The sequence below is a fragment of the Pteropus vampyrus genome, unplaced genomic scaffold (assembly GCF_000151845.1).
Source record: "Pteropus vampyrus isolate Shadow unplaced genomic scaffold, Pvam_2.0 Scaffold27, whole genome shotgun sequence".
Classification (NCBI taxonomy): Eukaryota; Metazoa; Chordata; class Mammalia; order Chiroptera; family Pteropodidae; genus Pteropus; species Pteropus vampyrus.
Window position 1 is genome coordinate 3617707 of NW_011888808.1, and position 19965 is coordinate 3637671.

Here is a 19965-nt window from a genome sequence, read left to right on the forward strand (position 1 = left end):
TAACATTATATTATATATATATAATTCCTGAATATTATTTAAAATTTGAGTTGCAAACATTTTTCCTAGACTGAGGAGTTTGGCGTTAGTCAAGATCACTGAAATTAATTCATCAGAAAGATGAATTAATCTTCACCCACTTGCCCACCCCCTGCCTTTCTCCTCTGACAACCATCAATCTGTTTTCTGTATCTGTGAGTTCAGTTTTGTTTAGATTCCACATATAAGGGAGATTATATGATATTTGTCTTTCTGATGAATTAATTTCAGTGACTTTGACTAACACCAAACTCACCAGGCTAGGAAAAATTTTTTACAACCCAAATTTTAAATAATATTCAGGAATTTTTATTCTGGGAAGAGATGCGTAACCCAAACTAAAATCATTTTAACATCATAAAAGATACAAAAGATCCATTAGATCACTAAGTTAATCCTTCAGACAAGGTTTAGTTGTTTGCCTTTTAATGACACTTTCATTTTTTTTATTCTAAAAGGTAGAGTATTTCTGCGTTTATATTAAGGAATGCAGGTGATGCTAAGATAAACATATCACAGGCATAAAAGTATATTTGTACTCTTAAGATTATTTTCAGGTGCTCGTCTATTAAACACTTGTGGTTAATTACAATATATTTAAAAATTTAATAGCTGTTTCATTGTTCTAAGTAACTGCTTTTAGTTTTCTAAATAATTAAGATTTGAATGTTTAATAAATCATCTATACTATTTTATTCAAATACTGAAACAAAATTTTTTGTAGATTAAGAAACTTACACTGTAGAAATTAATAATTAATATATATTAACTAAAATCTAGGTATTACCAGTGTACTCTTCTGTGTCTTGTGTGGATTATTAAACTGCTCTATCTAGACTTCAGTTTATTTTTTGGAAATCAACCATTACTGTAAGATTTAAATAAAATGTAGTTTATCAAACAGAAAGCATTCTGCCTGGACCATAACAGGTTCCCAGTAAAAAATAGCTGGGACTAATTTTCAAAAACATCCCTTTCAACTTCAAGTATGATGAAAAATATATATGTTGGGGGTAAAATCAAGTACTAATAGTAATATAAACATTGGAGTGTTTGTATCTGCCTAGTATTTATTCATATCCGCTTACTTGGATATCTGTAGAAATTAGTTATGGTATGCTAATACAAGAAAGTAATAAATTAAAAGATTTAAGATTAAACAATTGAAGATTTAAAAGGTCACTTTTAAATTTGTACGCTAGAAGTGTACAAATGCTAAAGAGTTAAGGGAGTGGTGAAAGAAAAAAAAACAAACGATAAATTATAATGCTATTATTTGTTAGAGAATAAGAATACAAACGTATAATGAAAAAGACAAATTGACTAAGTTGAAATACTTAAACTTTAGGATTATGATATATTCCACATCATTTGGTAAAAATCAAATTTTATCTTTATAAAGCGGTAAAACTTTTCAAAACGGATAACAGTTAGCTTTTAAAGTAAATAGCTAGCTTATTTCTGCTCTTGTAATAATAGCACAACAAAAACAGAATTTATTTTGGTTAGGAAAAGCATTATAAGTAAATAAACAATTTATATTCTTCCAAAAAATACATGTACATATATTCTGCTTAAGTGAAACTGTATATATACAAAGCAAGAGGCATTATAACAAATACTGTAATTTTTTGTGCAAATGCTAAAACCTTAGCACTTCAACACAAATTTGAAACAATCTCATGTATCACATGCCACAGAACATTTTTATTAAAAAATTATAAAAGACTATCTTTCAATAGACCCCATGCAAAATATTGTATATAACTCATGAAAATTAAAGAGTAGAGTTCACATGTATAATTTGGCCTAAAAATAAATATCAAAAAGATGGTTTACCTATATTTTGAGTTGTCTCCTTTTTCCTATTAATTAACTTATTTCTTGCCGTCATTTCTCTTTTTCCATATTTTCCTTCCCTCTTTGCCACTTTATTTTCAGGATGAGAAAATAGCTACTTTACCTGTGCCTATCTGTTCTTTAACAGAATTATAGCCAGATTGTGCATACTGCTACAGTTAAGATATTGTCATCATTTTCATCATAAAAACTGCTCTTCAGAGGTTTATAACTCAACTGTAAAAATTCACACTGGGCTCATCTTGTCATGTAAGGTCAGAGCCTGGAGCAAATTTGTTTTACCAATTTTCATACAAATTAATGTCCCCAAGGTTCTAAGTGGTACACCCACAAATCAAACACTGAAGAAATGCATTCCCCAAAATAATGATAACTCTTTGGCTGATACTTATTTTCAAGTTATTTGGTTGCTAAATTTGCATGTGTCCACGCAGGTGTTGAAAAATTAGTTCTAGGAGAAAAAGGAGGCAAAAAATAAAGGTTTTCCTCTAAGCAACTAACACTAACATATGTGGCCATAAAATAAATGGCCTTAATTGTAGGTGGCTTACCCTCAAACAACAACTCAATCTCTCAGTATTTTACATAGACAGCTATGTAAAATATGTTAAGGCTCCATTTAAAAGAGAGAGAAAAAAAAAAACTGTCATATCTACAACTTTGCAAAACCATTGGAAAAATACTGTAAAAACTCTGCAAACATTTTTCTCATTTTATATTACATTGAAATTACCGAACAGTAGAAATTTATAATCTATTGTTTTATATTAATGATGATACAATTCTCATTCTGTTTCTATAGATATGCTCCCAAAAGCAAAGGCACAATCAAACAGAAATGAGTTTATATCATGATTGGATCCAGGAATTAAGGCTTTGGAAAAGAAAAAGGTTGTTTGGGTATTCCTTCTCCGTATACTTCCTAGTAATATCATTCACAAAGTCCATAGACAACTATTTTTAAACCACATTATTATTATTGTGTAGAGCATCAGAAAAAAATAAAATAAAAAAGAAGGGAAGGTAAAGAATAGGAGAAAACAAAAGAAAAAGGATTCCATTTGCAATTGCAGTACTGCCGCTCTGTACAGTTTAAGAGAAGTCATTCATACAGCAAAGCTATTATAAAGAATGTAAGGTCAGGAGTTATTATTAAATACAAGTCAGGCATCATGATGTATTATGCTAAAAGTCAAGTAAAATCTCATTACCCTAATAACATCCTGGCCTTTTTGTAATTCCATGCCATTTCGGGAGTATATGCATCCACATTTTTATCAGTAATGTAATGAATGATACAATTTATATTTGATCTTATTACATTCTTATTTTACAACTTCATAATGTTTACATGGCCATAATAATGATAAAATCACAATCATAATAATATCTAAAACATACATCTCTTACTATTACTTAAAGTATCATTATTTCATCTGTATAACAACTTTTAAGTTAAGTATTATTATTATTAACTCTATACTCAAGAAGAAACTTTAAGTTAGAGAGTTTAAGTAACCAGCTAATGTCTCATGATTATGAGATAGGAAATGTAGGATTTGAAGCCAGGCAGCATATCTATATAATGTGTTCTTCACCACCATATTAGATAGTTCTCATTTTAATATGTCACTTGCTAATTGTTGTTATTTTTAATCTATTTCTCTACTGTTAGAAGAATGGTTGTTTCCTGCCACCCCTTTTAAGGAGTCACATTGCTTTGAACATCTGACATACATAGTTTTCCATCATTTCCTCAGACTGATTGAAAGTGGCACTCCTGAAACAAAAATGTATATACTTATTTTACATATATTTTATTATGTTCTATGTACTGAATATAATTATTATTCTATATTCTTGTCAATACAGAATTAGGTATGTGTGTATGTACGCACAGTCACAAACACATATATGCCTTTCTAGCTACACAGCTATGAAATGGGATCTCATTCATTTTTTAATCATTTGTGAAGTTGAACATTTTATAAATGTTTAAATAAATTAATTTCCTTACTTACCTCATAATTTTCTCTTTATACTGCTTTATTAATTCTATATTTTTTAGTAAGATCATTTACATTTGTAGTAAAATTTACTAGATTTAGTGACAGCAACATTATTTTCGTAAACAGCGAAATCATGTTTAGAGGTATCAAATGTTCAGTCTATACAAGAAAAACTCAGAAATTCAATTTGGCTTGAAATTTATCAACTAAGGCATGGGGTTATTTGTCAGAGGCCACTGTTAGGAGATATGAGTGGGAATGATCATGGCAGCTAGATCACAGTTTTATGTGCCAGAAGTTCTGAACCTTTGAATAGCTTGATAATGAATCACACCTTACTGAGCCTAATAGAGACACAATCACAGCTCAGATTAGATTGGTGAATCTGGCTGCACTGTGGAAGAGAGCTGATTCTAGATAAGACTCTAAATGGGAAGGACTTGTTCCCCACTCCATGGATCCATGGTTATTTATACGAAGCAAATGATCACTTATGATAGATACTCTGGGTACCAGTGAATGCCCTCTGAAGGATGTGATGGTAGATTTTGACCTAAAACTTGATAGCAATTTGACTATGAAATCATGTTTCACTTACTTGGTTGCAATACAAGATTTCATTGTCTTGTTATCAGAAAGAAATTTCTTCCTTAACTGTAACTATTCCTGATACGGTTTGTGTGAAGCAAGAAGTGTGAGCTAGCATGTGCCCTGCTGGGAATCCAACCCATGTCTGCAATGTGTTATAGGCCTGTCACCCCAAATTGTTTATGGTGAGACATTCTTTGACTTATAGACATTTATCAAGGTCATGTTGTATAAACGATCTTCAGTATGGAAACCGAAAACAATCTTTACAATAACGTCTTTTCTAAATAGTTTCTGTAAGCTTGACATTTTCTTAGCTAACTGAGAAGCTAGCTACCAAAATTCAAGGACAACAAATTAAATCAAGCAAGAGTTCTGGCCAGAGAACAGCAGATGTATGCGAATCGCTCTCTGACAAAATGCTATGTACAAAATATGAATGGGGTATCCATTATGTATAACATCAATCAGCAGAAGGTTAGAATGCTTAAGGGGAAATTGGAAATAGGAGAAACATGGGCTACTTTTTAAGCAAAAATTGTCAATGAGCTATAACACAAACTTTTTTTCTTGCCAATTTGTATAGAAATCAGGATCTCTGAGAAATCCAAAATAATCAGTTAAGATGCAATTTTTTTACATTTCAATAATCTAGTTATAATTTTTTCAACTTGTGGAATACTTAACTGCTGGCCTTGTTATAATTACAAGTAAACTTTCTCTTTAAAAAGAAAAGTTCTTTCCTCTCATATTTAGTTTTCTTATTTCGGAATGTGAAGGATTAAATGCTTTAATCAAAGACATAGGGTAGCCGAATGGATAAGAATCCAAGACCCATGCATATGCTGTCTATAAGAGACCCACTCCAGATCAAAAAGAGACCCACTGAAAGTAAAAGGATGGGAAAAGATATTTCATGCAAATGGAAATTTTAAAAAAGCTGGGGTAGCAATACTTATATCACACAAAAAAAGACTTTAAAACGAAGGCTATAATAAAAGATGAGAAAAGGGCATTACAAAATGATAAAGGGATCAACACAAGTGGACATCACCCTAATAAACATATGCAAACCCAACATAAGAGCACCTACATACATAAAGCAATTATTGACAGATAAAAAGGGAGAGATCGACAGTAATACATTCATAATAGGAGACTTTAACACTCTATTGACATCGATGAACAGATCTTCCAGACAGAAAATCAACAAGGAAACATCAGCTTTAAATGACACACTAGACCAGGTGGATTTCATTGATATTTTCAGAGCATTTTACCCCAAAGCAGTAAAATAAACATTCTTCTCAAATACACATGGAACCTTTTTAGGATGGACCACATATTAGGCCACAAAGCAAATCACAATAAATTTAAAAAGACTAAAATCATATCAACTGTCTTCCTCGACCACAGTGCTATGAAACTAGAAATCGCCTATAAGAAAAAAAAAAAAAAAAAAAAACTGGAAAATACACAAACACATGGAGGCTAAATAACATGCTGCTAAAGAATGAATGGGTTAACAATGAGGTCAAGCTACCTAGAGACAAGTGTAAATGAAAACACAAAGACTCAAAATGTTTGAGACACAGTGAAAGTAGTCCTAAGAGGGAATAAAGTCTAGGAAAACAATAAGAAAATCAATGAAAGCAAGAGCTGATTCTTTGAAAAGATAAATAAAATTAATAAACCTTTAACCATACTCATGAGAGAGAGAGAGAGAGAGAGAGAGAGAGAGAGAGAACCCAAAAAAATTATAAATAAAAGAGAAGTAAAAAGTAACTATGGACTCCACAGAAATACAAAGGATTAAAGAAAATACTATAAGCAATTATATGCTAACAAACTGGACACTCTGGAAGAAATAGATGCTTTCCTAGAAACACACAATCTCCCAAAACTGAGTTAAGAAGTAACAGAAAATCTGAACCAATTGATTACCACCAAAGAAATTGAATCGGTATTCAAAAACCTTCCAAAAAGCAAAAGACCTGGACTAGATGGTTTCAAAGGACAAATTTACCAGTCAAAGATTTCACATCTATTCTTCTCAAACTATTCCAAAAAATTAACGCGGAGGGAAGGCTTCCTAACTCTTTTGATGTGGCCATCATACCTTGATTCCAAAACCAGACAAAGATATTACAAAAAAGAAAAAAGGAAAAGAAAAAAAGAAAGCTATAGGCCAATATCTCTTATGAACATTGATGCAAAAATCCTCAATAAAATATTAGCAAACCGAATTCAGCAATAAATTAAAAATATCATAAACCATGATCAAGCTAGATTTATTCCTGAGATGCAAGGTTAATTTAATATCTGCAATTTAATTAATATGATACACCACATTAACAAATCAAAAGATAAAAATCCTATGATCATATCATTAGATGCAGAAAAAACATTCAATAAAATCCAGCATCCATTTATGATAAAAACTCTCAGCAAAGTGGGAAAAGAGGGAACATACCTCAACATTATAAAGTCCATTTATGACAGACCTACAGCTAACATCATACTCAATGGCGAAAGGCTAAGTGTTTCCCTTAAGATCAGGAACAAGACGAGGATGTCCACTTTCACCACTTCCACTCAACATAGTATTGGAAGTCTTAGCTATAGCAATCAGACAAGAAAGAAAAATAAAAGGTAACTAAACTGGAAAGGAAGAGGTAAAACTCTCCTCATTTGCCAATGACATGATACTATATATAGAGAACCCTAAGGATTCCACTAAAAAAGCTGTTAGAACTGATCAATGAATTCAGTGAAGTAGCAGGATACAAAATTAATATTCAGAAGTCGGTTGCATTTTTATACACCAATGAGCTATATGAAAGAGAAATTAGAAAACAATTCCATTTATAATTGCATCAAAAACAATAAAATACCTAGGAATCAAATTAACCAAGGAGGTAAAAGACTTGTTCTTGGAAAATTATAAGTTACTGAAAAAAGATATTGAAGAAGATACAAATAAATGGAAACATGTACTATGCTCATGGGTAAGAATAATCAACATTGCATCGTTAAAATGGCCATACTACTCAAAGCAATCTATAGATTCAATGCAATCACTATCAAAATACCAATGACATTTTTCAGAGAACTAAAATGAATAATCCAAAAATTTTATTAAACCATAAAAGATCCCGAATAGCCACAGCAATGTTAAGAAAGAAAAATAAAGTTGGAGGTATCACACTACCTTATATCAAACTATATTACAAAGTGGCAGTAATCAAAACATCATTGTACTGGCATAAAAATAGATACATTGATCAATGGAACAGAATAGAGAGCTCATAAATAAATCCACACCTCTATCGACATTTAATCTATGACAAAGGAGGCAAGACTATACAATAGGGTAAAGATCTCTTAATAAATGGTGTTGAGAAAACTGGACAGATACATGCAAAAAATAAAACTGGATCATCTTCTTACACCATATACAAGAATGGATTATGGAAACTCAAAATGGATTACAGACTTAAATGTAAAACCCAAACTTTTAGAAGAAAAGAGAGGCAGTAAACTCTCTGAAATTGCTATTAGTAATTTTTTTTTCCTGATATATCACCTCGGGCAAGAGAAACAAAAGAAAAAATAAGCTAATGGGATTACATCAAACTAAAAATTTTTTGCACAGTAAAGGAAACCATCAACAAAATGAAAAGACGGCCTATTGAATGGGAGAAGATATTTGCCTATAATACATCTGACACGGGGATAATATCAAAATATATAAAGAACCCATATAACTCAAAAACAAACAAACAAACAAAACCAAGTAATCCAATTAAAAAGTGGGCAGAAGATCTGAATAGGTATTTCTCCAAAGAGGACATACAGATGGCCAATAGACATATAAAGATGCTCAAGGTCACTAATCTTCAGAGAAATGCAACTTAAAACCACTGTAAGATATCACTTCACACCTGTCAGAATGGCTATCATCAATAAATCAAAAAACGACAAGTGTCGGTGCAGAGGTAGAGAGAAGGGACACTGTTGTTGGGATTGCAAATTGGTACAGCCACTCGGAAAATAGTTTGGGGGTTCCTCAAAAAATTAAAAACAGAACTACCTTTTCATCCAGAAACTGCACTTCCGGGTATTTATCCAAAGAAAACAAAAACACTAATTCATAAAGATTATGCACCCTTATGTTCACTGTAGCACTGTTTATAATAGCCAAGATATGAAGCAACATAAGTGCCCTATTGGTAGATGATTGAAATAAAAAGAAGTGGTACATATATACGATGGGATGTTAGCCATAAAAAGTGAAATCTTACCATTTGCAACCAACCACATAGTTGGATCTAGAGGGCATTATGCTGAGGGAAATAAACCAGACAAAGAAAGATAAATACCAGATGATTTCACTTATATACAGAATCTAAGGAACAATGGGAACAAACTAAATAAAAACAGACTCATATATACAGAGAACTGGTGATTGCCAGAGGGGAGGGAGATTGCGGAGCTGGATGAAAAAGGTGAAGGGATGAAGAAGTACAAATGAATAGGTACAAAACAGTCACAGGGATGTAGAGTAAAACACAGGGAATATAGTCAATATTATTGTAAGGACTATGTGCAGAGACAGATGGGTGCTAGCGTAATTGGGGGGATCACTTCATAGTCTCTCTCTCTCTCTCTCTCTCTCTCTCTCTCTCTATATATATATATATATATATATATATATGTCTAACCATTGTACTGTATACCTGAAATTAATACAAAATAAAAAATAAAGACTATTACAGAGCAAAAAGTTACTATTTAATAATTCAGTCACTTACTAATTTCCAGCTGCAAAAATTATGAATAATAAAATTGAGTGTGGTTCATACACACCTTTTTAAAATCAATGTAATCATAAATATCTATTTTTTGTAAAATAGTCTCAGTAGCTTGTATATATGTGGGGAATTAATATTTCCCAAATGTGGTGCAGCCTTACTCTTCTTATCAATAACAATTCACTTTAGGCATTAAAATCACCCAAGAAAGCATTTGAATCAGATTATTTCTTTCTCAGACTATTTCCCATTTAATATTCACATGATGTTAGTTATAAAAAATTAATTCTTCAGGGACATGGACAAGGGACTAGTGGTTACAAGAGGGTAGGGGGTGGAGGAGGAGGAAAGAGGTAGATAGGGTAAAGGGGGTCAAAAATAGGGGGTTAGGGGAGGGTAAAGTGGGTAAAAAGGATCAAACACATGGAAACTGAAGGAAATTGAACTCCGGGTGGTAAACACGCAATAGAATATATAGATGTCCAATTATAATGTACACCTGAAAATTATATAATTGTATTCATCAATGTTACCCCAATAAACTTAAAAAAATTAATTCTTCTTAATCGTATCAGTCCTTTTCTTCTTCCATGCCTTCCACATTTATTTCACATATAAGATGCATATGTCCAATATCATAGCTATGGGGGCTGTGAAAATCACAATAAAAAATAGACAGCTTGTGCTATAAAGGAGTTCATCTTCAAATAGTGGGAAGAGATAGGTTAAAATAACACCGTGTTCCAGGAAGAGTTACATGTGACAATGCAGCTAGTGATTATTTGAATGGAGTATTGTTTTTATCTGGGAGAGGTTACTGTTCTGAGGTGTTAAAGATTCAACATAAAAGACAAGATATCGGAAACAATCAAGTATTTTACTGTAGAATTAAATTAACTTCAACATGCACAAGCCTGATATTTTCTCTTGCATATTACTACTATATATACCCATTTTTAGAGTGGGGAAAAATGTAAAAGTCCTAGTGACTCACTTTTTCTTGGGGCATTTAAAGTATACATTTATTTTATTTTAGAAATAAATGAACATTTGAATTATGGAGTACAATTTAATCTGCACACAGAATGTATTTTATATATTCTACTGATCAACGGATACGTTCACTGAAAAAGCACTTATATGCAACTAAGATAAAAGTAAAAGCTTCTTTTGCATACTGAATTGTTTCAAGTCACTGAATTTCCATTTATTCTAGAGGGAAAAAAAAGAATTTCATTATCTGAAAGAACCACTACATTTTTCTTTTGTCAAATATAATTTGGATTTCTGTGAATCATATTTTAGACTGCCTATGATATATACAGAGTAAACCATATCTATCACTGTTATGCATTTTTCTGAGCTATACAATTCTTTTTAAAACTCACAATTATGTACATTTTTGCATTTTCTCAACAAAACATGACATGCTTGTGGTTAGAAAATTTTAGTCAATTAAACTCCCTTCCCACCACCTCCTTCAATTTATCCAAAGCTGCTTTGTTTTGTGGTATATCTTATCACTACTAATGTATAATTACTGCATTTGTGTTTGTACAGAAAGGAAGAAGAGATTGGAAAAGCAATAAAAGGGGGAAAACCATTATTCTTAGAGAAATTAGTTGTATAATTTCATACTATTGATTGAATAATTATAAGTAATCAGTTTTAATTTCTTAGGACTCCAAAGTCTATATTGAGTGTTGGTTAATAGGCCATGACTCCTGGAATCTAACCTGACCAGGAAGAAATTGAAATTAGTACACTGGTTATTTGAGCTACATGATTATGAAATCGGACTGCTTTGTTTTAGACTGATACAGATGGCCTGATTTCAAGTCCCTTAATACCACTGAATAACATCTCATTTCAGATAGCGTATGATGCCTGCCATATAGTCAGCCCCATTTTTTCCCCTGAGGGGCTTCAGCTGTATTCAAAAGATAATTCTTCTGGAAGCTCCACTGTTTGACCCAGGATAGAATATGCTCATATCAAACTCCAGAGGAAAGTTATGAATGATAGTGACCAATTAGTGGTTTCTATTTACAATTCTAACCAATGAATGATAGACAGACAGATGGGGTCTTTTACACAGGTTCCCTCACTCTTTAAAAGAAGGGAACAAAGTGAGAGGCTTTTTTGTTCTCTCCATGTTGCCAGCTCTACCTCGATGAAGATACCAAAATATAGAGGAGGATAAAACCAAGAGAAACACACAAAATAGAGCCGGAGCCTGGAGGTGGATTTACTGTGGCCTCTTGCATGTGAAAAAAAAAAACCCAATTTTTTTACTTTTAAGTCGCATTTTCTGTTTCTTTCAGTTTTACATTTCCTGAATGTTACACATAAACTTTGTCCATATAGATCAATTTGGTTGGCACCTTCTAGGTCATCTAAGGACGTGGAATAATCCTCAGCTGCTCTTTGGGAATAACTGACATCCATGTAGTAGATAGGGAGTGGGGAGCATGTACAGGGGATTGGGACATGAGAGAGAAAGCCTGTTAGAAGCATAAACATTACCATAAAACCAGTAACGGTCATTCAGAAGGAACCCAGTTACTGTCTCTCTCTCTCTCTCCATATATACACACACCTGCATATATATGTGTATATTTATACATACACACACCCGCATATATATATATGTGTGTGTGTGTGTATGTGTGTGTGTATATATATATGTGTGTGTATATAGAGATGTATATATGTATACATATACATATACATTATGAATTTGCACATACCTTTTTAGATAAATAGGGTACATTATATAATATATAGAGGATAAGACTTTTATGAGGAACAATGTTCTATATTGTTTGCAAGAACTGCATGAAATAAAAAAAATAGTTTTAATTCTGGTTAGAAAGCTAAGAAAAAAGAAAAAAATGTCCAACTGTAAATGAGAACAGAAATATTATCTGTAGAGCTGAAAAACTTTTATAAACATTGTCCAAATTAAATAAATAAGAAGACATCATATATACATTGAAGAAGACAAGACTTAATATATATGTCTGATTTTTTATTTTGGAAAAAAAATCTACTGCTTATCATAAGGTGTTAAGGTAGAGGCAATGTCCCTATCTAACCAACTTCAGTTATTCAAACTGTACATTGTGTTACTTTTACTTTTATAATTATTTAACTTTTAGTATCTACAGTAGACACATGGTAACACGATTTGACAAGTAGAAACATCCATTTGTAAAAATAATTTTTTCAGGAAAACGATAGCTTTTAATTATTGAGCACCTCTTATGTAATATTCTAAGTGTTTTGAATTATTGAGCATCTCTTATGCATCATCCTGTATATTATACTGGGTGTGATCTCCTTATATATGTTTTATGAAAGGGAAAGTGGGTGCACAAACATGTATATTACAAAGATTGGTTAAGATTATGGTTGAGAGCATCAGCAGCTTAGCATCCTACCTGGACTCATTCCTGGCTCTCCCACTTAGATGCTTTGTGGACATATTTTGCCCTTTGTTTCAGGATTCTTATCTGTGAAATGGGAGTAACAATAATATCTTCCATGTAGCTTGCTGGAAGTATCAAATGATTAATACATGTGTTCAGATACTTCTTGGCAAAAAATGTGTTCATCAATACTACTATTTTAGCTTTTGTTTTAAGTGATGTTATTATTTGATTAAAATAAAAAGTGTTTTGGGAAGGAACAAAATTTATACATGCAACTGTTATCATTGTGTAATTTTCTTCCAGTCTTCAAAATATCTAATGTAGAATGCATTGTTGATATCTGTAGGTATATCTACCCTCTCTCCACTTTCTTATATTATTTACCTTCATTTTAATGTAATTTTATTCATGTTTTATTGAACCTATTTAACATGGTTGTTTGTATCCTGAGTAGGGTTTCTCCCTAAATATATAGAATCTATCCTATAATAATCATGTTATTTTAACTTCTGTACATCCAATTTTCCCATGGAATCCATATCAGATGAATCCACTCAATGTTCACAATAATGTAAAACTACCTACAAAGAACAAAATGGAATCAAATACCTTGGTCTTAGATTGGAGCAAGGCATTCAGTTAGTTGACATGAGAAATTTCAGACAATAGTTCTCAGCCTTCATCTGAAATGACACTCTACTTACAGAATATTATGAGATCAATTACATATCTCTGTATGACATGAATAATTTATATTTTTATATTAAGTCAAAAGTAAAAATGTACCAGATATGTTCAACGGAAATAGTTTAAAAACACTGTAGTTTGTATCACATAAATGTCTAGCACAAGCTTAGGATCAATTTTAATTTTCATTTAAAAAACAAATCACCATCATCAGGACACAAGAGTTTCCTGGAAGGATATTTCAAATTATAAAATCGTGATTGGTTCTACTTATTTCAGTATGGATAATTACATACATATTCATATATTTTAAAGTAGCTTTATTATTCTATGTTATCTCACTCACCATTTACATAAAGGTATCTTGTATATTAAAGCCATTTGTTGGAAGGCCTGAAAATCTGGAATTCTATATATTGCTTAAATATCTTGTTATTTTTCTCTCTCCATGTCTCACTTTACTCAACAACAACCTGACATCCTCAAGATGAAAACTATGGAATAAATACTCCTCTTTCCATTGCATTCATGTTTTCCAATCTCTGTTACTAAAAATAAAAAGAATACTCTAAGTTGGCTTCAAAATATATTCACATGTCTCACATATATTCACATGGCTTCAAGTATATTTATGTCTAAGTTTTGAAAATGTTTTTATTTAATTTCAACTTTATTTTCCCTTTGTTGTATAAATATCGCTCTCCTTGTACTGGGAACAAATATTTTTTCTTTTTTTGTTAATAAGTGGGATTTACTTTTAGATTCAGTTTGAGAAACAGCTAAGTATATTTTTAATTAACTGAAGGTCAGAGTTATGAACTCCACGAGAAGTTTCTTTCCTCCAAAGGCAGGCTGTGTCTTGAATAACATGAAAATAAATTGGAAAAATAAAAGGAAAAAATTATGACATGAGGCATCTGTTTTTGTTCCTCAACACTACAGTGGAATGATGGTACTGAAATTGTATTCATTTTATTTGGATTTAAGTCAACTGAAAACACAATTGTTTTAGATCTTATTTAAACTATTCTTCCACTTATAAGTGTTTGATATTTGTTTCAGCATGTTTCTTAATCTTCAAACCATAAATACATCTTTATTTTCCAAATTATTTTCTGTTATTGTAATGGACTAAATAATTGTGTCCCCCTAAAATTCATATGTTGAAGCCCTAAACCCCAACATCTCAAAAGGTCTTTAAAGAGGTAACTAAATTACAATGAAGCCCTTAGGGTGGGCCCTAATCTAATCTTGGTGTCATGATAAGTAGAAGAAATTTGGACATACACAGAGACAGGGATGTTTGAGCACAGAGAAAAGATCACGTGAGGACACATGATGAAAAGGTGGACATCTGTAAGTCAAGGAGAGAGGTCTTGGAAAACACAAAACCTTCCAACACTTTTATATTAGACTTCTAAACTCTAGAAAAGAGAGAAAATAAATTTCTCTCTTGTTTAAGCCACCCAGTGTGTGGTTATGGTACTCGAACAAATTAATATAATTACCTGGAGAAAAGGTGCATAATAAAACTATCCCTAGGCAACTTGACTTTTACATTTGTTAATGGGGTATTTTTGCATTGAGGAATTTATAATTTTATTGAATATTCATTTTACATCATTATATTAGCATGCCTCAATGTATCGCTTTTTTTTCATATAGAGTTTGAGCTTTCTGCTGCTTTAAGAATTCTTCCCTATTCCAAAGTTGTAAAGATCAGTGTATATTCTGGGTAAACTGATGAGTTTTTGCCTTGAGTAAATTCTTGCCATAACTGAAACTTTTCTTATCAAAAATTAGAAAATGATACTGAATTTTACAAAGAAAGGACTTTTTTTTCACAATTGACTAGTTAGTTCCAGGCCATATTACTAGATTTTCATTGACTACCTTACAAAGCATATTCGCATGTCTCATGTCATGCGAACACCTGAAGCAACAAATAAAAGCAATGCCCATTGTGACTCCTTATGTAGGAAGAGAATCCAGACAATATTACAGGTGACCCCTGAGCAATGCAGGGGTTAGGGGCACTGGCCTCACTGCCACCTGTGCAGTCAAAAATTCATATATAACTTTTGACTTCCCCAAAATGTAACTACTAATAGTTTACAGATGACCAGAAGGCTTACTGATAACATAAACAGTTGATTAACATATATTATGTATGTTATATATATTATATACTGTATTTTACCATATATTAAGCTAGAGAAAAGAAAATGTTATTTAAAAAATCATAATGAAGACAAGATACTTTTAAGGTATCTATTAAAGAAATTCTACATATGAGTAGACCCATGTGGTTCAAACTAATGTTGTTCAAGGTCACTTGTCGTGACAGTTCTGTAAATTTTGTGTGACTGATATCATTAATTAAAACTATCCTATAACTTATATATCTTCATTTGATCAATGGAGAGTCTTAGCACCATATTTTTGCATTTACTGCTTGAAAATGAAGAAGTTGCATTGATAGAACTAATCTTTTACCTTCACTTCTCAGGTTGTACTAGGAAAGGCTCCAAAATAGGTTGCTTCACTTTAGTTTTATAAACAAAATGGGAAGACTGATTAGCTTGTTTCACCATCCTTACTCTACCTACTCATATATCTTTCCTCCACTCAAAATTAGAAGAGGGGAAATAGAAGTCAATTGCAGTGAAACATTCTATTTTTATTAATTTAAGTCATATAAAATCATAGCACTAACATGGTATAATAAGAAATATTCATAAAAAATTAACTTGGGACTTTTAAAGTATATGTATACTCTTTTGAATTTAGAGCTACAGTTATAAATACTTAGGGCCTCAAAAAGGAAAATATGATAGTGGCTAATATTTATTGAGAATTTGTTATGCTAGACACAGTATTATGTATATTATATGCATTATTTCAATCATTCAAGGTTGTAATAGCAATTAATAATAGTGAGCAATTATTAAGTTATTACAATGAGCCAAATATTATGCTATGTATACCTCATATATTTCCTATTAAAGTTTATATTTTGAGACAAGAACATGAGATTTTACCTGAAAAGAGTAAAAAAAAATGTTCATTTAAATATTTCCAAGATAACTTTACAATAAAAAGCATAACAAAATAAATATTATAATTTTTTATAATTCAATTTTATTGAACTTTTCATATAATTAAGAAAGAATTTATCACATATTCTTTTAAATTTTTACTTTTTAGAACTATTCCTAAATTAATATATAAGATTTATCCGGCAACAAATTCTGACTGAAATCTTGTCACGATACTGTTTTAGACATTAGACTTAGAATATCATTTTTTTTAAGTGATAGATTATATGGCAAACAAATTGTTAAACATAAATATAAGTTTATGTGTATCATTTTTACTAATTTTATGTTATTTTCAGTAAGTCAGACACACACACACATCCTTATCATCTACATATCCATTTTATGTTTTTTGCATTCTCAAAAAAATGCAATAAACACACACAAGTCTTTGTGGAACTGTGTGATGAATGATAAGGAACACTCTAATAAGAATTTTTTAGTATAGAGGAAAACATATAAAATACTCTAATAAGAGTCTGTTAGGCTAGTGGTAGATTTTGTCACCTTACTATCCCAAAATAAATTTACCTGATATATTGGAATATAATTCAAGAGTGAGATTTGAAAGTTATATAAGTCTGTGATTTTCATTTCTTGAGCTAAATTTCATGTACCTTGTCAAAAAAGTAAAACTTAATCGAAATAGCCAAACTTAAAATTTATAATATATTGTATAAGATCAAATATAAAGAAATCAAGTAAGAATCTTATTTACTTTAAGTCAGTAAAATAGTAAAATTAGAGATTATAAAAGGGCACCAACTTCGGAGTCCTAATATCCTGCAGTCTCTCACAGATCCTTTCTTGAATAACAGCTACGTTTAAAAAACACTAAAACTAAGAATCCATTCACATTTTATATTTTAGTAAACTCAATAATGCTATAGAAATGGAAAGAATACAAAAATTATTTTAGCCTTAAGAGAAGAGATATATTTATAATTAGTATTCATCATGGAAGTTGAATGTTGAGGTCCGCATTTAAAATCAGTGTCTGAATATTTGGAATCAGGAACTGAAAAATATTTCTAATGTAAGGCATCTAAATCATTATTTTTATCCCTTCATTTTAATAATTAACAAATCAGCCCCAAAACAATTATGTTGCTGAGTTACTGTAAAAGCACGGTGAAGTTCTTTTATTGTGTGGCTCCGATCAAAGTCATAGAAAAAACTATACAGATCGGATATCCTGAGGCTGATAATGAAGGTGTGACATTTAACAGAAGTTGTATGAAGACTTGAAAGGTCAATTTAGATGAAGCGAAATCTAGTTTTTTTGCTCACTTTATTCTTTTTACCATGACACAGAAACATCCTGCATAGCAAAAGTATCTGATACTTAAAATTAACGCATGCTATAATAAAATATGTGAAACTGTAAAAATATTGTTTTTCTAATCTTCAATATGCAAACAACTATTCTCAGAATTGATTAGAGAATTTGGACCATTGTCATTTCTTTTAATCATTATCTAAGTAATTCAAACTAAGGTTGTATTAATCAAGCTTTAAGTGTCCTGAAATAAAATTCTTTTAAAAAACCATTGTACTTTCTTACTGCCTTTTGAATGATTCTCTTCATCATATAAAGTATAAATAGTATCTTTGGGCATTAGGATGTTAAAAAAAGGATTTGGGGGATAGTTGATTAAAAATTTGTTTTATAATGTATCTTAAATCTGAATATAAATAAAAAAAAATTGAGGTATGGGAGAATAAAGATAAATCAGTCAAAAAAAAAAGCCATAAGATGAGTTTATCAGTTCGAAATATATTGAACTAAAATTCTTTGTTATAGGGTATCTGATTTGGAATAAACAAATATTGCTGACAAAAGAAGCAATAGTACATCCACTGTGACAACCCATGATCTTGTTGGAAGACTTGTAACCTGAAATGCCCTCTGAATGTGACATGAAGTAAAAGAATCATTTACTCAACATGAGCAGAAATAATCATCACTCCATAAAATGAACGTTAACTTTAGAAGTGCTGCATCTAAGCAAATAATAATAATCAGCAGCAGTAGTAGTAGTAATTATGATGTACCAGGCACTGTTGTGACACTTAATTTCAACAATTTATTTATATTTTACAACAGTCCTATGGGTTAGGTTACAAATATTATGCTTATTTTACAGATGAGAAAATGGAGGCCAATAAAGATTAAAGCACTTGCCTAAGATTGAACAGCTAAGTTACGCAGCCAGAAAATCAACTCAAAACACAAGAGTTCAGTGTTTGGAATCTATATCTCCCTCAACCTTAATTGTGTACTACAGCTGAAGCAGCAGACTAACCCTGATAACTACCACTTAGAGGATAGACTTTGAAACCTGCTTCTCAACCACAGCCATCAAGCTTGCCAGACAGCTCTGCCAAAGCTTGTTCTGCTTCCCTATAGTAATAACGTGTATTCTGCCATGTATACTCTCAGATGAGCTACTGTCTCTGCTGTCACCAAACATTCATGATAGGTTTCAGAACCTTCTTTGACCTGATCTACCAGAGTAGACTTGGGCTGAGAAGATCCTGGCTTGTTTGGTAGAAATCTTGCATCACTACACATACCCTGGAAAGGTGGGGTATCTAGGATGAGTCACTCTGCTCAGAGACTTCTCTGAGACATCTGGCACTACTCTACCTTGGCCAGTGACCTCCATGGCACACGGATGCTCTGATAAAACACTCAAGAAAGATTAAGGTAATGCAATGTGGGAATCCCTCCCTTATCCTGGACACAAATGAACAGCACTATAAGTCAGTTAGATATTAATATTTATAGGAATGACCTTGCAGAAATAGAAACCAATTTTCTTTTAATGGTTATCATTTGAGAATTTAAACACAAGCCTCTGGAAAAAGTGACATTTCACAAATAAACAGATGAGAAGAAAGACTATGGACTTAATTATCAAATAGCAAGTGATAGAAAAGTATACTATTCCTAATAGAAGGATATATATAATGAAACTAAAACAGATAATCACAGAAATCAGTAATACACAAGCCAAGCTACTTCTCATTGAATTGAATAAAGCAAAGTAATAAGGCCAATGAAAATGCTGGTGTGACATTTAAGATTTGATCTTTGTTGATTTTGCCAACACTTTACATTGTATTGAAGATTTGTTGGCTCTACCACCTGGCCTAACTACTAAACCTGTGTCAGCCAGAAGGAAGAGGAAATGAATCAAATAAATGAGACAATGTAGACAGTGTTCAAATGAGTATCTAACTCTCTCTTTGCAAAATGCTGAGTTATACAAATGACAAGACAAATCAACTGACTCTGCTGAAAAAGAAGTAGGAGAGTATAAGGCATTTTAGAAATCTTTCATAACATTCTTTCTAGTCAGATTTTGGTCCTTGAAAGGATAAATTCATGTTATCTGAAAATTCACTGATGTAGAATATCTTTCTTAAGTAT

At 31.6% G+C, this 19965-nt stretch overlaps 1 protein-coding gene across 1 annotated transcript in view; it reads right to left on the bottom strand.

The window, feature by feature from the left end:
- CDH12 (cadherin 12) overlaps positions 1 to 19965 on the bottom strand; it is a 564219-nt gene that overhangs the window by 367867 nt on the left and 176387 nt on the right. The window lies entirely within an intron of this gene.